This window comes from Cetorhinus maximus, chromosome 7 (genome assembly GCF_964194155.1).
Source record: "Cetorhinus maximus chromosome 7, sCetMax3.hap1.1, whole genome shotgun sequence".
In the NCBI taxonomy this organism is placed as follows: domain Eukaryota; kingdom Metazoa; phylum Chordata; class Chondrichthyes; order Lamniformes; family Cetorhinidae; genus Cetorhinus; species Cetorhinus maximus.
Window position 1 is genome coordinate 31,351,967 of NC_135885.1, and position 22,386 is coordinate 31,374,352.

The window sequence follows — 22,386 nt, forward strand, 5'->3', positions numbered from 1 at the left end:
TTGAATGAGGTGTAACTGGGTTTTAATGGTGTACTAATTTCATAATTACTTCTAAACATCCACACTGGTCCTGAAAAACTAATTTTATATTTCCAGAATGTCAGATTTCTCCATGATGATATAAATTCCATAGGTTTCTTTATATATATTTTCACAAACATTTTGTCTATGATATTTCAGATGCTAACTTAATCCATCATGTATGTCACAATCTTTACCTTGCTCTCTTCAAAATTAGTGCACTTTACTTTCTGACTTGCTGACTGTGAAAATTCCTCAATGAGATTGGCTGCTTAGCCCATTTGATAACATTACTTGCTGGACAGCGGAGATCACCTATCGTTGCAATCAAAATCAAATTAACACTATAGAGATTGCTAAACCTTTGTCGGAAACCTTCTGTGAGGCCAGTGATTAGCGTTGTCACATCCTCTCTCATCACAAATTGCAGGCCAACACAATTTTAAATCATAAAAATGTGGCGAAGCATCTCATAGCCTAATAGGCCTCAGGTTCAGAACCTTTCTGCTTGCCCCTCCCTTGGTCCTTCCACTTTACTGGCTCATTTCTCACTTCTGCTCCAACACTGTGTTGCTGCTGTTGCTCCTGGCTCTGCAGATAATGATGGTGTCCCCTTGTCCGCACTTGGGCCCCAGTCCTACAACTTCTAGTCCACTTCCCTTCCTATTCCGCTCTATCTGAATGTTGAGGTCCTCGCCACCACCCACCCCCCCCAACCCCCTGACTCAATTTCAACAACAACCCACAATTTTTGAAGCCCCCTGCTATTCTGAGATGTTCCCAATTGCAGAAGCCTGCCACCGGATGCAGAAACCTCTCAAATACAGAGACTCCCACGAATTGCTGAAAGAACGCTCGATGACTCGTGACTCTTCAGCCCATTCCAGGCTGTGCTCCACACGGCCCTCTATAGCGGTGATCAGGTGGTGTCACCTGTGATGCACTGCGGCTGATAATTTAATCCAATAATCACCACCTGTTGGATCCTGGCTACTAGTTTAGTTGGGCTAATGGATCTGGGTTGCACGTTTCTTTTGGGATGGCCAAGTTGGTACCATAGACAGAGCAGGTCAGTAGACAGTTCTTATGTAGAAAACATTATATTTATTGACAAAGGAACTCAGCAGCTAAAACTCAAACCCTGTCTCTACATTACAGACTCTAAGTCTAGACTACTGACTGTTGATTACTGATTAGTAAGGTAGTCCATGCTACTTTGCTATTGGATACTAAGATCATGTGATCTTCTATTATAACTTTCTTCTTAAAGGTATATTACACATCAAATTACCACACCACCTAAATAAGTTTGAGGCAGGGTCTGAGAGACCCAAACCCCACTTTGCAACAGTACCGGTCATTTCAGAGCAGTTCTCAGCCTTTGAAAAATTGAGAGTTTTTTTTTAACCCAGCACCTATAGCATCAAAGAATCTCCTCTATCCTTAGAAGTGAGCCATGCAAGCATTCAATCCTGGAGAAATAGGGTGGTTTCACTCATGCTATTGATGCTGGGTTAAAATAAAATCTTCTTAATACAATTTATAAAATACCCTGTTATATCCTTTATGGTCCAAAGTGGATGACCTCATATTTTCCTACATTGAAGGAGCAGGAGAATAGGGCTAATTGGATTTTTAAAATTTGTTCATGGGATGTGGGCATCACTGGCTGGGCCAGCATTTATTGCCCATCCCTAATTGTCCTTGAGAACTGAGTAGCTTGCTCTGCCATTTCAGAGGGTATTTAAGAGTCAATCACATTGCTGTGGGTCTGGAGTCGCATGTAGGCCAGACCAGGTAAGGACAGCAGATTTCCTTCTAACTTGATTTTTTAATGAAGTTATGAGGAGGCTTGATCAGGGTAATGTGGCTGATGTGGTGCATGTGAACTTTCAGAAGGTGACAAAGTACCGAATAATAGATTTGCTAGCAAAATCAAAGCCCATTGGAGTAAAGGAACATGAAGTGCATTAACACAACATTTCTAAGGAATAGATGGGCCTGGGCTTGCCTGAAAGGTTGATCAAAGCAGATTCAATAGTAATATTTGAAAGGCAATCTTTGAAGTAAAGCAAGTTACAGGGCTCTTCCCCTTTTAAGTGTAACATTTGCAATCTTCCAATTATATGATTTTTTTTCAGCAGAATTCAGTATTTTTTTTAAACAGTTGTATTTAATGTTCCTGTGCCACACGAGATGCAACAATTCTGGCCTTGGCACGCTCTGGCGCACGCTCCCCTTGAGTGGGGAGGGAGAGAGAGAGGACATGCGGTGGAGGGAGTTCCCCTGGTCCCGCCGGCGGTGTGAGCGCACGTGCGCAGCGCCGGTGCTGTGGAGGGAGCTGCTGGAAGGCGGGAAGAGAGCGAGCTGTCAGCGGGCGGGCGGGCCGGCGGGCGGGCGGGCAACAAGAAGGAGACAACTGCTGATTCACCTCACAACCCAAACAACACACACACATCCCATCGCTGAATGAACAGTGAAGGCAGCTCGAGGCTTTGAGGAGGGAATTTAACGCCTGCGTTGTGGTTTATTCTTCAATCTCATTCTGTGTCTCCCGCCTCCTCTGGCTAAAGTGCAGATGAAGAAATTCTCACTTTGTGTGCATCGGCTCATTGGGTTTGGAATTACAAAACGCTATTAATGTTAAAAATTGAACTGTCCGATAGGAGCGAAAATGTGGTCACGTCGTCTCCTGGGGACTGTTTTGGCATCTGAAGCGGCAGCTCCCCATTTACACCGACAATGAGGAGTTACTAGGGGGGGGGGGAATGTTCCAAGGCACGGAAAAATGAGCCGGTCTCTTAAAGTGTGTTTTACGTTTCCTGGGCAGATATTCGATTATCAGGATGTGAGACACTGAATATAGTAAACAAAAAACCCTGAGGACAAAAATGACACGATGCAGCTTTAGAATACCAAGTAAGTGGTCATCCTCAGGTTGTCTTCTCTGTTTTCCTGCAAAGTAGCAGACGGCTGGCTGGCAACTGTTTTTTTTTTAAAAACCGTTGGATTTTGTCGTCTTCGTTCCACATTTTAGTATCCTTTTAGTACATGTGTCCGCAGATACCAGCAAAGAGTTGTGTGGAATTGATTGGGGGCGGGGATTATTCCCATTGCATCTGATGGTTGTGTTGCATTCTGAAATGCGTTCCTGTCAACTCGTTCAGCCGTAAAAAAATATTGGCCTTACTTTATCACATCTCCCGGTTAACCCTATTCGGTCGAAGGAATAGTTTACCCGAATAATAAACGTCCGTTGTTGACTTTTATGTCGACATTTCACATACGGTTGAACTATTAAATCAATGCGTCAGTGGTCGGTACAGCTTCATTCTTGGTGAAGGGCGCCGCTGGTGGACATTTCCACATCCCCATTTGTTTTTTCGACTGTGCAATAACCACTTTTAATTTGGGGATTCCGTCCAGTGGTTTAATCAAATAAGTTAAGAATATGCGCATTATTTCTAGCTTAAAAACCATTAAAAAACCCGAATGACTATTTCAAACTATGTACATTTACCGATCCGTTTCGAAAGTTATAAAACAGAACAAATGTAGAGCAGGGCGCATTGAGTTGTAAACTATTTCGTTGTTTTATGATTATCTACTCAGGCTAAACATGAATTTTAAGACCAGGGAATAGCACTTTTTTTAATGGGTGCTGACTGCGTCAGTCTGTGGTAAACCACATCGAGCATGAGCGAGGAATGCAAAAGCTTTGGCGAAGCTGTGTCGGAGTCAACTTTGTTAGTCGCCAGGTCCTTGTTAATTCATTGTTGTATATCTGTTCCCTAAACAATGTCTACATGGGCCTGCAAGTGAAATATTGTGCAGAACCACAACGCAGTTCCATGCAATAACTCACTTACACCAAGAAAATTCATGATCTGTTCAGAACAGAGTAGGTTTACTCAGGAATAGTAAAGGAGCAGCGTCCTCCGAAAAGAGTGTGGCAAATCGTTCATTTTTTAAAAACACACAATGTAATAAATTGTGTCACTTGCACAAGAACTAGAGGGAAGGGAAGGGGGGGAAGAAATGCACCGCTTCTTTGTATCTCTTTTCCCTTTGACATACACCGATACATGAAGACAGTATCCAGTAACAAGCAACATCACTTGGGTTAGATAGCAACCAGGCATCGGACATCAAAGGATACCAGATATGTGCAGTGTTTTAACGCTCGTTTTATCTCAAAACTGAATGATTTTTAATAATTAGCTGGGAGCTCATACAGGGGGAATTCCATTTTGGAGTCTCCAGTCTCAAAATTCCCTGCTACTGCTCAATGGGAATCATTTTTTGTAGCATTGAGTGCTGTAGGGTCAACATTGCTGCTGCGAAATAATGGATGAACAATTAGATTTTTCGAGGGACGGATACACCGATTTTAACTTTATTATATTGATCAGAGTTCGCTTTTCGAATGTATGTAGTAGCATTTGAATTCCTACAAAAACCTTAAGCATTCGTTTGCTAATATCACTGTAATTTCTAGGTTTATATGTGCTGCCGCACAGAGACTTCTACAAATCATTTCCCACAGGTTTGTTGCCCCCCGCCCCCACAATAATTGCACGAAATGGTTGGATTTAGTGCTGAATTTTACGAATGTCTGTTCATTGCACGGAGATTCGTCTATTTCCGAGAGCCCGTTAGGAATTCGGGCATCGATCCAGCAATTTGTCCAATAACTCAGGTTTCTGCCTGAACTGCCTGTGTTTCCATTAAAATAGCTGCAACAGCTTTCTAAACCCGTCTCCTTGCATGCAAACTCCCAAAGATTCATAATTAATTGTGGCCGAGTCTGTAAATATTTTATCATTTATGATTAGCATGTTGCTCCGCTGTTCCATTTAATATATTCTTCCTTTTTTTAATTCATCGTGGGAGTTGCTTCCATCTATTATAGATTAAATTTGGTACGTGGAGCGTGTGTTTAATTGAAAATTCATTTTGAGTACCTGCAGTACCAGTTATAGCCATAGGTAGCACTATAATAGGTGCAAAGTGTCACGCCAAATGACGGACAATATCTACATTTTTTTATTCTTTCATGGATGTGGGCATTACTGGCAAAGCCAGCATTTGTTGGTTATCCCTAATTTCAGAAGGCAGTTAAGAGTTATTGCTGTGGGTCTAGAGTCACATTTAGGCCAGACCAGGTTAGGACAGCAGATTTCCCTCCCTACTCAATGAATCAGATGGGTTTTTTTTATGACATATGATGTCACAGTTTCACATTCACTATTACGGAGACTAGCTTTATATTCCAAATGTATTTGCTATTTGCAGCCATGTCAGCAGAGCTTGGGCTTCTGGATTACTAGTCCAGTGACATTATCACTATGCACACCATCTGCCTAGACTTCTTTAAATTCATTGGATGCAGGCATCCAGCATTTATTGTCTATGTTCAGTGGGCAGTTAAGAGTCAACCATGTTGTTGTGGGTCTGGAGTCACATGTAGGCCAGACCAGGTAAGGATTTTTTTTTTTACAACAATCGGCAATGGTTTAGTGGTCGTCATCAGACCATTAATCCCAGATTTTCTGCCGTGGTGGGATGCAAACCCAGGTCCCCAGAGTATTATCCTGGGTCTCTGGAATACTAGCCCAGTGTTCATACCACTATGCCACAGCCTCCCATAACTGTATAAGTATACTAGAAAAGTACCGTCTGACCACTGCGTTTCCATAAATCATTCAAAATGCTTTCTGATCTTTTTATCACTTTTTTTCCCCGAGAACTGATATTTCTAACATGTCAAATTATTTTAAAGAATAAAAATGTCCAATAGTACATATTTCACAATAATATTTAATCTGTTCAACGAATTGTCTTCTGTGCTATTTAATATCTTCACAAATATTGATGAAATTTTCAGCCTCCCAAAAATTGCAGTGTGGACTTGGTATTTGTGCCCAGTGTGGACTCTGAACTGAATTTGGATTGTGCAATCTCAGCATGTGCAATGTGACCAGTTGGCTAAAATATATCAATCCCATTCATCTTCTTCTTTCAGCTTTTCTTATTTGACACACTGCTGATTAATCACCCTTCTCCATCTCCCCCTGTCAGTCACCTTTCCTGCTTCCAATCCCAATGCCTTTAAGATAAAAGCAAAATATTGCGGATGCTGGAAATCTGAAACAAAAACAGAAAACGCTGGAAAAACTCAGCAGGCCTAGCAGCGTTTGTGGAGAGAGAAATAGAGTTAACGGTTTTGAGTCCGTATGACCCTTCTTCACTGCCTTTTAAGTCTCTCCCCACCACATCTTTCCACCTGGTCATTGGCCTCCTTCTTCCTGGCAGTCCCATCTACATTGCTCACCTCATCACATTTCCTCTCTCTCGTTCCGCAACCGATGCCCATACCATTTCAACCTCCTCTCGGCTACTTTCTTCCATGTTCCCACAATCTTCACTGATCCTCTGATGTGCTGGATCTTTTCCTCTCTCATTATTCCACACATCCATCCCAACATTCACATCTCATTAGTATACAGTCATTGCTCCTCTCTTAAAATACATCAATACCATTACTTTATCTAATCTGATGGGATACTTTTCTTTAATGTCGAGCCGTTTTTACTCAGTGCATTTTATTATATAATGTTAAACATGAGTACATATTTCAAAAGCTTTATGGCAATAACATTTACATCGAGTATTCTTTTTGAAAAACTATTTTTGTGTGCGAGAGAGAAATCTAAGGAAATAATTCAGATCATATAGCTTTTGTGATATTTGTGTTGAATAAACTTTGGAAAGTGTGTTCAGCTGAAACAGAGTGAGTGGGGTCCGGGAGAATGGGAGAGAGGGAGAGAAAGTGAAGTGCGTTTAGTTGGCTGAAAAGGTAATTGCTAATTACTGCTGTGAGACATGATCCTAATTGTTAACACTTATGAGACTGAGGGAGAAAGATAGCAAAATGATTGACTGTGTCTTACCTATTTTTCTAATGAGTAAAAGTATAAGGACAGTGTTAGCAGCTACAGGTCAGTTAGTTTGACATCAGTGATGGGAAAGGTTTTAGAAAGAATAATCAGAGAATAGATCAGCAGGCACTTGGAGCGGTTTGAGTTAATTACAGATAGCTAGCATGGATTTGTAAAAGGTAGATCATGCTTGGCTAATTTAAGTTTTTGATGAAGTAATAGAGAAGGTTGATGAAGGGAATGCAATGGAGGTTTTCTTTATGGATTTTAAGAAAGTGGCAAGATACCACATAAAAGGCTGGTTAACAAAATTGTGGCTCATGGAATAGGAAGGTCAATGTCAAATTGGATAATAAATTGGCTTAAGGATAAAAATCAGTGAGTCATGGTAAATGATTATTTTTCACACTGGAGGATGGTAGGCAGTGGTGTTCCCCAAGGGTCAGGGCCAGGATCTTTTTTGTTGCCATATATAAATGACTTGGGTATTGGAATACAGAATAAAATTTCAAAATTTGTTGATGATCCAAAATTGGCGGATTGGAAAACAGTGAGGATGATATTAATCGACTGAAACAGGACATTGACTAGTAGAATGGCAGGCAAGTGGCAGATGAATTTAATACAGAGAAGTGAGAGGTGATGCATTTTAGCAGAGGGGTAGGGAGAGGCAATGTAGACTTAATAGCACAGTCCTAAAGAGTGTGCAGGAACAGAGGGACCTGGGGGTACATGTACATAGATCTTTGAAGGCAGCAGGACATACTGAGAGTGCAGTTAGCAAAGCCTATGGGATCTCGGGCTTCAGAATTAAAGTCATGGGGCAGAATTTTCCCCTCATCGGGCGGTTGCATCGGGCTGCCCTGGAAGCGGCTGCAAAACTGACTGCCGCCAGCGATTGGGCTCCGATCACGATTTGACGCTGGCTGGCCAATTAACAGCCAGCCAGTATGAATCGCATACTGGGAGCCTCAGCACTGCCGGGGCGGGGAAGAGCATGAGTGCTGAGGTGTGCACGTGTGCGGGGGAGCGCGCACTGACAGCTCCCTGCAGGCAAGAGCTGCCTCAGGGAGCTGACGGACTTTAAATACAAAAACAAACTTTTAACATGTGAGATAACTATAAAACGCTGGTTAGGCCACAGCTGGAGTACTGTGTGCAGTTCTGGTCACCACATTATAGGAAGGATGTGATTGCACTGGAGAGGGTGCAGAGGAGATTTACCAGGACGCTGCCTGGGCTGGAGGGTCTGAGCTATGAGGAAAGATTGAATGGGCTGGGGTTGTTTTCCTTGGAGCAGCGAAGGTTGAGAGGGGACCTGATAGAGATGCATAATATCATGAGGGGCATGGATAGGGAGGATAGGAAGGCCCTTTTTCCGTTAGTAGAGGGGTCAGTAACCAGGGGGGGGCATAGATTTAAGGTAAGAAGTAGAAAGATAAGAGTGGAGTTTGAGGAGAAATTTTTTCACCCAGAGGGTGGTGGAAGTGTGGAACTCACTGCCTGAAAGGCTGGTTGAGCCTTGGGAGGGAGCAGCCAGTGCTACGGCTGGCACCTCCCCAGTCATCGCAGCCTCATCACTGGCAGAGGGGTGGAGAAGCTGCTGCCGTCATCCAGACGCCCTGAGAGGAGCCTGCTGAGACGACAAGCAGCTCTTATGCCAACGTGAGGTCACTCTGGACCTCCCTACTCACCATTGATAGACAGGTACCTATCTGGGATACTGGGTGCCTCATCCACCTTCCACACTGGCACTGACCACCTAAGGTCATTGCCTGTGTGAGGGCTTGTAGGTCTGAGCACAACCCCAGGAACCTCTGATTCTGTCTGTGGAGCTGCCTCTCCATGAGAGTTGCCACTCTTTCAATGGAGGCGGCAGTGCGCTCGACCATGAGAATCAAAGCACTGCTCATGCTCTGCATGGACTCCTCTACAACAGAGACCATGGCATGTAGACCCTCATGTATTTCCACCAGATCCTCCCGCATGTCCTGCAGGACATCCAGCATGTGCTATCTAATAGACTATTCCAGAGGCTCATCATTTGCCTTCGACTGACTGAGCATCGTCCTGGACCCCAGCAGTCCACTGACTGCTGTCGCCTGGGGCACTCTCTGCCTCCGCCTGCACCTCAAGTAAGTGTGAAGTGCCCTCACCAATGTGCACTGACATTCTAGCTGCCGATCTGATGCCAACCGAGTTGCTGGTATCTGCGCTGGTGCCTGGTTCAGAGAGCGGGTGTGATGCAGGTGCAAATGAAGCATGGTGGTCCTCCGGTGTCAGGGATGACCCTTCTGGATCCAGAGAGAGAGTGCGTGATGGCGAATCGAAAAGCGAGAACAAGGACATGTCATTAGTTAAAGTCATCACACTGTCACTGTGCATGCCAGCTGCTCTGGTGAGACAATAGAGATCTGCATCATGGTGCCCTCCAGGTTTGAAGCTTCCATTACTGAAGAGACGACACTAGAATGGTTGAATCGGAAACTCTCACCTCTGTGTAATGAGATCTTACTATTGCCTGGCACCCCCGCTTCTCCACGCCTGGTTGCATGTGGAGCTCTCCTGCTCAATGGTGTCCTGCTCGAACCTGGTCAGCAGCAGCAGGTTGGGTGGGCCTCCGCCTGTATGTGACCTCTCCAACGGATATGGCTTGTCTTCTCCTGAAAGGACAGAGGCGCATTGATTACGCCACTTTCTACCTGCAGCGCCATTGCAGCCTGGCCAACCCCAGCAGGCCCAATCTGAGTCGTGGGCCTTGAGCTGCAAGGCACTCAGTCCAAGCAGCCAGGGCTCACCCTCTTGGTCACCTCCGGCATCATTGACAGTTGGCACTCAGATTCTATCACCCCTGAGGTCCATAGGGGGGTGGGGTGGGGGTGGGGGGTGGTGCGGGGAGGCGGGGTGGCCACACTTTAACACTTATGCATACTGACCCATGCCAACACGGTACTCACCCTTTATGAGCGCAGCAGGTCATTGAACCTCTTCTGGCACTGCACCCATGTGTGCCACACCATGCCATGGCTGCTAACCAGTGCTGCAACCTCCTCCCATGCCGCCTTTGTGAGGTACAGTGGCCTCCTCCTCACACCTCTGGGGACAAGGGTGTCCCGTCTGGCAGCCACCTCCCCCAGAAGGACTGTGAGGCACTTATCCGAAAAGTGGGGGTGCGGAGTGCCCACCCGACCTGCCCTCCCAACCTGCCCTCCCGCCTGGCGTCTCCAGCCACTATCGACTCCATCACTTTGCTAACGCAGAACAGATGTTCTTCCGTGGCAGCCTTCCAGTGGCTGCCTGTGCAGCCGTTTTTATAAAAAACGTGGGCCCCTCTCAGCCCTTTCCAACCAGTGGGGAGCTGTGTTTCACACTGGGCGGTCCTTAATTGGCTCACCAGTGTGAAATCGCGGTCAGGGGCTGAACACGGGTGGCGGCCCGTTTCCCGGTCGATCCCGGGCCCACCCAGCGAACTCAAATTTCTGCCCATTACGATACCCTCTGCACCATGTGCTCTTATCTTGTGAGACCTTTGATGTGGCACCTATCAAATACCTTTTGGAAATCCAAGTACATCACATCTACAGGTTCCCCTTTATCCACCTCGCTTGTTACTTCCTCAAAGAACTCAATAAGTTAGTTAAACATGATTTTTCTTTCATAAAACCATGTTGACTCCACCTAATTGCATTAAGATTTTCTAAATGCCCTGCAATGACCTCCTTAATAACAGTTTCTAACATTTTCCCTATGACAGATGTTAAGCTAACTGGCCTGTAGTTACTTGCTTTCTGTCTCTGTTCTTTCTTGAATAGAGGAGTTAGCTTCAGTATTTTCCAATCTAATGGGACCTTTCCAGAATCAAGGGAATTTTGGAAAATACAAACCAATGCATCTACTATCTTCACAGCCACTTTTTTTCTTTTAGGGCTGTAGGATGAAGTCCATCAGGTCTTTGGGACTTGTCATCCTTTGGTTCTAATAGTTTTTTTTCAGTACACTTTCCCTGGCGTCTCATAATTGTTTTAAGTTCCTCCCCTCTTGGGTAAAATTTAATGCCCTCCCCCATAGTGGGTTTGGTGGCAAGGGGCGTTTAATCAGGTGGGAGAGTGACGTGTGAGGACCCTGCTACATTCCGGCCTCCACCACAATTAAGTCCATGGCTCGTCCTCCCACTAATTGACGCCCTTTGATGGGCAACTAGTACCTACTTAAGTGCCTCAATCTGCTGCCACTGTTATTAACCCACTGGCGGGCATGGAGCTCACCATGTGGGAAACGTGACAAGCAAACCAATGTGGTGTTGCTTTCGGGCTCCTGGGGTGGGGGGAGTGGGTAGAGTCCCTCATTCAAAGACACTCAATGCTTGATCTGCCTCCCTGATGGCGCTGCATTTCAGAGCTGCTGGCCTCTGATTGGTTGGCAGCTGTGACTTCTGTCCCCGGGGTCCTTGATCCCCTGGAAGGCCTGCTGCTGTCCAGTTTAATACCTGAGTATGGCACTTAATTTGGCAGGCCTTTCTAAAAGAAGCGACCCGAAGCTTATGCGCGGGCCCCGACTCAGGGAATCCCCCCGCCCGCACAGGGAGTGCACAGCGTTTTCGGCCCGCCCACGTAACATGGTGGCGTGCATCCGATCGGGTTCATGCTCGCTCCCGTATGCCCCCGCACAACTGCCCCCCTCCCCTCCCCGGATGAGGGGAAAATACAGCCCATTGAGCAAACCTTGCAGTTTCCAATTTGCAACGCAAAGACGTTAAATGAAGCTGCTGTTTTGTTTACCCTTTTGCACTGGAAGTTGGAGTTGTTTCTGGATTTCTCCAGAAGCAGTAGTGATCACTTCAGGAGACACTGTCACGGTAACCCCACTGCTGCTTCACCCAGAGCCTATAGTCTGCGGAAGGCATGGAGAGAGTAAATTTCTGACAACAAATGTTAGGTTAACTGATCTATAATCCCCTAGTTTTCCTCTCTCACTTTTCTTAAATAGTAGAGGGAAATGCACAATTTTCAAATCTAAAAGAGCTTTTCCCCAATCCAGAGAACTTTGGAAGATTATAGTTATGGCATCTATATTGTCATCATCTCCTTCATTTAACATGCTGGAATGAAAATATCTCATTCTGGGGATTTGTCACTCTTTAGTGCCCTTATTTTCTTTATTACTGTTATTTTGCTTACTTTAATTTTGGTGAATCCCTGCCCTTGAGTTACCCGTTTATTTTTCTTTGGATTTCTGGCTTGTTGCCCTCTTCCTCTTTTGTAAATGCTGCCATAACGTCATTATTCAGCATGTCTGCCATTTTCTTATTTTCAAGGGGTCCACATTACTCTTGAACGGCCTTTCTTTCCTCATATTGTAGTAAATTATTTTGTGTGTTGATTTTTCATAGTCCCCTTGTTGTGATCGAAGCTGATGTTACCACTGGACAAGTCAGATTGTAGGGTGGAAGCCAGCTTGATAGATCCTAACTTTTATTTTTTGTTTAGAGACATGGAGGGCAGCTACTGAACAGAGTCACAGGATTCAGCTGATGAACTTTTAACAAAAGAATAAAACATTGATTAAATAAGAAAAGATAAACTATATTACAATACTCCTTCACCCACAACTATACCTTTACAGAAAATATTCAGATTTGTAAGAATAACACAAGTTACAAAAGCTATCTTATACTCTAATGTTCACAGTAGGTACGCAGTCCATGTAAACCAGTAGGTGAACTGTGGTAAGACATACCACACTCCAAGATCAAGTGACAGATGCAATCCCAAACAGATGCTATAGATCTCTCATCAACTCCCCCCAAACGCTTGTCACATCATGAGCCAACCAGTCTCACTGAGCTCTGTCTTTCACACGAGGGTTTCCCATCTCCACTCTCAAAGAATTGACTTTGGAATCTTCTCCCAAATGATACTTTCTCTCGGACGCCTTCCACGCCCTCTCTGTCAAATACTCAGCCGTGTCAACAGAACACTACTGCTTCATATGCTCATAGTAAGGACTCACCAACCTTTGGCTGCCTCCTCGGATCTTCTGGCTTCTCGCAAGCCCACTTTGTCTTGAGTCTGCTTGCTGCAGCTTTCTCTCTTTAATTCAGAGCCTTTTCCTCTGCTCCTTGCTTTCACTCCAATTGAACAGGATCTTGTTCCAGGTTCTTGCTCTTTTGACTTAAAGGGCTTTGTGAGACGTTTCTTCTTTTCCTTTAGGACCTGCTCCATGCAGCCCCCTCTCATAGAAGACTGCTGACGACCTTGTGATCTAGAACTCACTTGACATTCACTGTTACTTTAACTTTAGAGCAACTCATCTAAGATTTTTAGACTTATTTTCCCCAGAAATCTGCTAGTAAGTGTAACTAGAGAGAGACTTAAAACTGTTTCCTTCATCTTACAGCATAATCACCAAATAACCTCAAACTGTTTTCTGTCTCTAGGCAACAGCATAGTTTTTTTTCTACTTCAAGAGTCATAAAACCTCATTAGAGTGCAGGTATACAAACAAACTTCCCAGAATTGCAGACATCATTTTAAAGTGAAACTAAAACTCAGGTTCCCTTAACACACAAATATAGTCCTTACGCGTAAAGCTAAAACTTAAAGTTATAGCTTAGTCCTAACACCCACAAACACAAATACAACTTACTTAAACTATATCTAGTTCTTAACACCTACAAATACAAATATAACTTACTTAAGACTACCTCAAGTTCCGCACACCCTTTTGAAACTCTTATCTGTTTTGTCACCTTTTGTTGTTTTTTGTATCTTTCCCAATTGCCAGGATCTGTGTTTTTTTTTGCAATTTTGCATGCTTTTCCTTTTAGTGTCATGCTGTCTCTTAGCTTTTTCTTGGGAAGTGAATATAAAATGGTTCTGTATTGCGTTATATTATTTTTTGAACCGATCCCACTGATTTTCGATCCTTTTACCCATTAAAAGATTGCCCAGTTTACTGTGGACAGTCTCTGTCTCATCGCATTAGAGTTAGCCTTAAATCTAGAATGTTAGAAGCTGCTTCACATTTCTCCCTTTCAAACACCACATTAAACTGCATCATATCATGATCACTATTAGATAACACACTGTTAGACCATTATCTAAACCTGGCATATATTACTCATTACTAAATCTAATATGGCCTGTCCCCTTGTTGGTCCTAGGATGTAATGTTGCAGAAATTGTCCAGAACACACACAAGAAACCCAGTACATTTATGAAATTCTGACTTTTCAGGGGGGTAAGACAGAAGCAGAAAAGGCAAGACAGTGATAGAAACAACACAGGGAGCAGAGGCAGACAAGAGAGAGGGCATTTTCTTTCTGATTTACTGAGCATAATTCCAAAGAAGGTCAGCTAGTTCCAAATATTTACCATTTACCCACTTTAAATTGCATTTGTGACTCATCAACCCAGTTAATTATAAAATGGAGACCTTTTTGGTTGTAATTGTACTGTTCCTCAATGTTGAGTGCCTCCTGTTTTTTATCACCTACACATACATGCCCTGATTTTTTATAGTGCTTTCTGTTTGCAATTGTCTTGTTTTGACATGTTTACTTAGTTGGGAGATGTTTGAGCAGGTGTAAATACAGATTGAATGCAGAAAAATGAAGAATGCATTATTAGCAAGCTTTCTGTTATTTGTAACCATTATTCACTTGACAAAAACTAATCACAACAGAGTCCTACAAAATTGTGTCTAGCTAAACAGAGAAGATGCTGGTGACATACACACTTAATGATTCAGTGTGTGGCCAGTAATAACCGTAAGCAGAGTTACACCATCTGTGCAGCAGCATTCCCAATGAGATCAAAGCACCAAAATCATAGCTTTTAAAGGAAAGCTCGCCTACTTTTATATCCGTTAATCCCATGTCTAACTAGTTATTTATTGAAATAATTTTTGAAGGAATTACTTTGCCTTACATTATGTTTCCGGAAGACAATTCCATATATCCACAGTTATATAAAGGGGTGGGGTGGGGGGCGGTGGCGGGGTGGGGAGGGAATGTGCTTTGTTTTCTTGCCACAATGACACTTGCTCATTTTAGAACTTGCTTCCTTCAAACCTGCATTCAAATCATAGAATTCTATTATATGTGTATCATCAATTCTTGTCAGCATTTTAAAGATTTGAGTCACTTCCCTCTCAATCTTCACATTTCCAGTGAAAACAAATACAGTTCTGCATGTCTGTTCTCATAACTTTGAGCTGACCTGAATAGTTTTCTTTGAACGCTTTCCAATGTATCAGTGTCCTTTAGGAAATATAATTTGCTTGAAATTAGATAAAATATTCCAGACAGAATCTCATTGGTGGTGCAACAAACTTGGTATAATTTCTTTCATCTTATTAAAATTGTCCTTAATATATCAGAGAATCATACATTACAGCTCAGACACAGACTTTTTCACCAATCAAGTCTCCTGATAATTTCCCAGTTAAGCCATCTACTCTGATTTCGCTCTCCTACCCACATATGTTCCTCTTTGTCAGGAAACTGTCGTTGTTTTCCTTTTTAAGTAATTTATTGATGCTTCTTCATTGTCTGTGGTTGAGAATTGCACGTTCTGATCATACTGGAGTATAAAAATATATTCCAGTAATTAATTAATTTTCTTGATAAGAACTTCACATTGACTTGGAAATTGCAGTAAAATGCCATCAACCCCAAATGGATGTCCCTTTACATGTAACTGAGGGACATCCATTTGGCATAGATATTGGTTTCTTTATTTCTTGTCCCTGTATTCATTATTAAACACATGTAGATTAAAATCATCTCTCATTCTTTAACCCTGAATGGGGCTAACTTAATTTGCAGGTTCACTTCTTTTCTAAATCTTGGGATAACAATTAGCATTCTGTAGTCAAGTGCAGCTCCATTATTTCTTTGAGGATCCTAGCTGGTATCCCATCTCAGCCTTGTAGGCGTTCTTGGGTTGATTTTTCTGCCAGGCAAGAGTGTTGACATGTGGGAAATGCATGTAAAGCACACCTGGGACTGAATTTTTCAGATGGCGGGGTCTTGCTTCCCGTCGTCGGAAGAGTTGGTGGGGAACACATCCTCGCCAACTCTAAGTGCAATCATTTGACACTCGAATGAGCAATAAGTGGCTGCAGGGGGCTTCGGCCCCTCACTCGGGAGGAAGTCCCACCTTAGAGCCCGAACAGCACTGCAGTGGACAGAAGAAGAAATCCAGGAGGATGTTGAAGCCTACGTCCGGGCACCAGAGGCCCAGGTAAGTTCAAGGAGTCCCAAGGTGGGAAGGGTAGGGAAGGCCTGGGACTGCGAAGGGGATGATCGGGGTCTTAGAGAGAGGCCTGGGGTAGGGAGACTCAGCACTTCTAGTCAGAAGGGGGCTTCTGTTAGATGTTCCCCCGACTGCTTCCCTCCCAGGATCTAACTGTTCTTTTTTGGGCTTCCCCCATGGACATTCAGTCCTCCCGCCAGCCTAAATATTGAGGCGGAGTGGGAAATGGCTGTTAAGAGGCCAATTATTGGCCACTTAATGGCCTCAATTGGGGTAACGGCGGGCTTCCAGTTCGAGGCCTTGCCTGCCCCAGCATAAAATTGCTCTGTGGTCAGGCGGGCAGGAATTCGGGGGGAATCCGTCCCTTCAATTTCAGGCCTCCCCCCTCATCCCTCTCTCAGCCTAAAGACCCACTGGTGAGGGAGCATAAAATTCTGACCCTGGGTGCTGTAGTTACTGGTTCCCATTTTCAATCGTGGATTTAAAAAGTGAGCATTGGGGTTAACTATTCTCTACAAGTGGGTAGAGAAAGGGCTTTACAACTCAACGTTTTTAGTAATAATACTTCCATCTCACTGAATTCAACTGCAGTTTCCTTACACGCAATCATTTAGAAAGTGTAACTTTTCTGCAATCTGATGTTGCAGAAATGCATGATTAAATGCATGCATTAACAATTACTCTTTTTGCAGTAATGTTGGGCGGAATTTAATGCCCTCCCCCGTGGTGAGTTTGGTAGCAGGGATTATTTGTCCAGGTGGGAGGTTGGCAGGTGAGGATCCTGCTGTCTTCCTCCTCTACCCCAATTGTATCTATGCCAGGGAAGACCCTGGATGGCCTTGCCACCTTGCTGCCAGTTGAGGCACCGTTTAACCTGCTGCCACTGATGTTAACCTTATGGCAGGCAGGGGGCTTGTCATAGGGGGAGCACAACAAGCGAACTCATGGGGAGTTACTTGCGGGCTCTCGGGGTGGGTGGGGGTGCGTGTGAAATTCCTTGTTTAATGGTAAACGAGCCTCATCATGAGACCTGGCATCATGAAAGAGGGAGGGGGGCACAGAGAGCCACCCACTGCCCTTGCTGCCGGCCCCATTTCACCCCTGTCCCCGCAACTTGGAACTCATGACCATCCTCCCTCCATTACTCACCTGCGGGCCTCAAATCCAGTGTCGATCCTAGGGTGTGGTACTGGCTGAAGCCACTGCCTCCCTGGTGGTGCTGCCATTCAGTAGAGCTGCCAGCTTCTAATTAGCTTCTGTTGGCGTATGGGACTTCCGCCCCTGGGGTCCTTGATCCTGGGGAAGGCCCACCGCTATCCAGTTAATTACCTTCGAGGCACTTCATGCAGCAGTACTTCCCTAAGAGAGGTGACACAGGGATCTTGTCGGCTCTCCAGATCCCCATTGCCTCCATTAAATTCAGCCCCTGTAAACTGGATTAACTGTAGTCATGCATTACACCGTTATATTTTTCGAATTGACAAAATACCATATACAGATGAGAGGGAATTTTTAATAAGCTAAAGCAGTTAAAATATTTATTTACTAATACATTAAAATAATATGTAACATAATAGAAAAGTTATGAAGTTATATAAAATAAATATAAATGTATTCTCACTGCTGTGTTTTAATGCCACTGTAAAAAGCATAAAGATTTCATCTGATTGCTATATAATAGTAAAATCATCAAAGCATTGCTTTAAAACAATTTTTCAATTTTGCTGGAACTAGTAAATAAAGGAAGCCTTTGCACCATTTTTATGATGTTTCTAATACTTAATGGCCACAGGACACCCACCTTATACTGAGCAAGATTTGTAACAGGCTGATTTGTCCTTTTCAATGACTTCACCTGTAACATTGAAAATCTTTCCTCATCATTCATAGAATCTTATAGTACAGGAAGATCTTATTTAGCCCAATGTGCCTCTACCAGCATATTGTTATTCAGTACCCAGAATAATGTACTAAAATAGCAGCTCCTTTCTGTCTCTGCATCACACGACTTTCTCAACTGACCACCAACCTTTTCAACCTTTCTCATATTTATTCTTCTACCTTGATCCATATGAATTAGGTAATCGGACAAAACTTTGTAAGGTTACATTCACAAATACCATTAGCGATGCTTATCTATATTTGAATAAATCCATATTTAAGTAGAGCTTTATATGATCCAGTTATCATATTTTACAAACCCACCTGCAGAATATTATGGGCAGAATTTTGCCCTCATCGGGCGGGCACGGCAGGCAGGCCGGGGAACGGCTGAGAAACTGACCGCTGTTCGCGATTGGGCCCCGACCGCGGTGACTCGCTGGCTGGCAAATTAACGGGCAGCCAGCGTTAAATGTGCGCTCAGAGCCTCAGCACTGCCGGGGTGGGGGCGGGAGGACCGCGAGCTCTGAAGTACACGCGTGCGAGTGGGTGCGTGCGGTAAAAGCTCCCTGAGGCACAGAGCTGCCTCGAAGCTGAAGATTTTCAGTAATAAAATAAAATATTTTTAAAGTAATGAAAACATGTCCCCTCATGTGACTCTGTCACATAACTTATAACTTATTCTCTGAAGTTCTGTAGTCTATATCTGATAATTTGTTCATTTGTCATGCTAAAGGAATCAAATTATCTAGTAAATTAGATTAAATAAACAATAAAATAGCAGTTTCTTTTTTTTTAGCACAATTCAAACTCTGTCACATGAGCAGGGACATGTTAAATATGAGTGTAAGATGTTTTTTTTAAATCACTGGTTGAAACCTCATCCCGCCCTTGGATGAGGCTTCGCCGAAAAGGCAAAGGCTGCTTGGCGTTATCACTCGCCCGCCAACCGAACGGTTGGACGGGCAGGGAAAAATTCCAAACAATTAGTTGATCAAGGGCCTTAATAGGCTGCTTAATCGTCAGCGGGCGCGCCAGCAACCGAAATATCGCGCGAGTGGACGAAGACATCGGGACACTCGCCCAATGTCATCACGCATCATTTTACGCTCGAGTGTGTTGGGCGCACACCTGCACGCTGAGCGAAAACTTCTGGCCTATGTTCTGCAAACTCGCCTGTAGAAGTACCAAACTTTAACCATTCCCCATCATGAAAATGAACTACTTTGAATTTTTCAATCTATTGATTGGAAGCAGCTTCCTGACTTTTAATCAAAAGTGGTGTGCACACCTATACATTTGTGGTAAATGGGTATATTCAGTCAGTCGTAGCCACGCTGTAATATTGGAATAACTTATTCTCGGAAGTTCTGTAGTCTATATCTGACAATTTGTTCATTTGTCATGCTAAAGAAATCAAATTACCTAGTAAATTAGATTAAATAAATAATAACATAGCAGTTCCATTTTTTTTTTAGCACAATTCAAACTCATGTTACCCAGTAATTTGAGTTAAGCAACATAGTGTTACCAGGATTAGACTATACATGGGTGAACAGAGCAGCAAATCCAACAAGAGTGTAGCCACTTGTTCCATGTGCCTGCCTTTCAGAGGAAGAATAGAATTCATAGTACCAGAATGCCTTACATAGGCCTAAGAGAACAGCATGATATAGAAGACTTCACCTTTCTAAGGAACCATTCGCACAATTTTTTTAGGATAGGTAATTTAAGGGTGTCCTTTGTGATTCAAACTATTCTTCCCGTGGCAGCAAAATGTTACAACTATTTCTCAAATGTTTAACTGCTGATCCATTCAAATCACCTGGGTAATATTTCTCAGCAGGTATTAGTCAAGGCAATACGTCCACCTGCATCCAAGAGGTATGCCACCCCCAGGGTCACCAGTTCATCTATTTCTGTACAGGTTCAGCAAATCATTTAGAGACAACACCATTTCAAGCTGTCAGTAACTTCTGCAGTGTCCTCAGCATGATTGACTGTTCTCACATGGAGATAGTCACATGGACACCACATTTGCTAGAATGGCTGCTGCAATGCAACTTTCATAAATATTAGAGATGAACTCGTAACATGTTTTTCTTGCTAGTTTTTTCTGTAGCAACAGCTGCGTATGTGTGTCTGTGTATGTATACATATATTTTACATATACCTGCAAGTGTGTCTCTAGGTAAGTTCATAGATGGACTATGTAGTTAATGCTACAACTTATATTATTTCCCTGCCTCTTTCATGTCGTACTCAATGAAATAAAGTGAATTGATGTTTGCTTACAAATTCCAGTGTCAACTATGCCCTGTGAAGTCCAAACTCTGGGTTCACAAACTGAAGGAGCCCTGAATTTGGCTCTCTGGCCAGCAGGTTGCACTTCAGTTTCTCACCTCTGTGCTTCACCAAATGTTCCCTCCTGCAACTCACTACCTGATCCCCAAAGTACATGTATCTATATGAGTGATTGTTAATGTAGGACTGGCACAGGGTGCTCCTATTCAGCACCTAGAGAGAGTAGAAGAGGATACTTTGAAATTCTGACAGTAAGATAGGCCTTGAAACAGCCTTATTTGGGATAATATTGTCATGTATATGAATGCAAGTTGCGGAAGGATTGAATGAGTGACTGAATAAAAAGATAAGAATAAAAAGCAAAAGACGATAGTAATCATGAGCTTGGAGAAGCCAGATGCCTTCCCCACTCCCAGTTCCTCAATTATTTCCACCATCAGAATTTCAAAGGCCCTCTCCTGACAGGATTGCAGTGCTGGACTAACCCCTTGTGTCTGCAGATATTGGTGCCAGTAACATGTGACTCTCTCTGGCAAGTATATGAAACAGGACATTATGAGGAATATGCGAAAAGATGTGATAAACCTGAGTGCTCAGGCCAGCATGCACTTTATGTGTTAAGATAAAATCAAATTACTGCGGATGCTGGAAATTTGAAACAAAAACAAAAATTGCTGGAAGAACTCAGCAGGTCTGTTCTGAAGAAGAGCCATACGGACTCGAAACATTAACTCTGTCTTTCTCTCCACAGATGCTGTCAGACCTGCTGAGTTTTTCCAGCAATTTTTGTTTTTGATGCACTTTATGTGACACTGTGAACATGCATTATGCAGGAGCTGGTTTGGGTAGTGTGCTCTGTGATTGTCATACAGTACTTGCTGAAAGACAAAGCACTTCACCCAATTTTATATAACACTTTTCATGACCTCAGGACATCCCAGAGCGCTTCACAGCCAATGAAGTGCCTGAAGCATAGTCACTTTTGTCGAAGCAGGGCGAAAGCTTTGTCTTGTTAGTAATACAGATTGTCATGGGAGAGATGGGCATTTGGAAAATGTGTGAGCAGTTGGTAGAGTGTTGTACATTGTTCATCTGTGCTACAATAACAACCTGTTGCAAGTGCTGTTAAGATGCTTTGTAAGGCAGCACTTTCAAAGGAAATAGAGAAAAATAGGCACTTTATGTAAGTATGTTCTTTCATAACCTCAGGATGTCCCAAAATACTTCATATGTAGTGAAATACTTGTGAAGCGTAATTACTGTCGTAATGTAGATAATCATGGCAGACAATTTGTGCAAAGCAATATTCCATAATCAGCAATGAAGTAAATGACCAGGCACTTTGTCTTTTTAAATCATGTTGATTCAGCGATAAATGTTGGCCAGGATACTAGGAAAACTCCTCTGCTCTTCCTCAGAGTTCCGTGGGATCTTTTACTTCGGCCTGAGAGATGGATCTGGTTGGCATCTCATCTGAAACGTAGCACCTCCAACAGTGAAGCATTCCTTCGGTACTTCATTAAAATATCAATCTAGATTGTATGCTCAGGTCTCTGGATTGACACTGCATTCACCCATCCAGCCATTCACATCTAGGGTGCTCTGGCTCTGCTCTTCACTGAAAGTTGGTCCAATGCTCCAAAAAATGGACTGCCCTTCTTTGCAGGATTGCCTGCAACACCACTTCAAAGAATAAATTTATCAGCCCCATAACCTGCCTTATTTTTCTTTACAGAATTTCACATAGAGCAGCAAAGAGTAAGCTTCTGTCAAATTGTCAGTGTAGCATTGTTTATGCTGAGGTCTATGCCTGTGGCTACTTTCTGCAATAGAGAAATTCATAGTAAGTAAGCTTCATTGCTTATCCTTGTCCTCAGATCAGACAGCTTCTTCTTGATCGCATCTGAAGTGTACCAGGTACATGACATTGCATTAACACTCTTCCTCTTTCTCCTATGCCAAACAGAGGCCGGGATTTCCTG

At 43.4% G+C, this 22,386-nt stretch overlaps 1 protein-coding gene across 1 annotated transcript in view; it reads left to right on the forward strand.

Annotated features, from left to right (window-relative positions):
* The first annotated feature begins 2,871 nt into the window (after nt 1–2,871).
* LOC144682447 (short transient receptor potential channel 4-like) overlaps nt 2,872–22,386 on the forward strand; it is a 96,339-nt gene continuing 76,824 nt past the window's right edge. The window contains exon 1 of the mRNA XM_078544850.1: nt 2,872–2,940. The gene's annotated coding sequence lies outside the window, so the exon portion shown is untranslated. The remainder of the gene's footprint in view (nt 2,941–22,386) is intronic.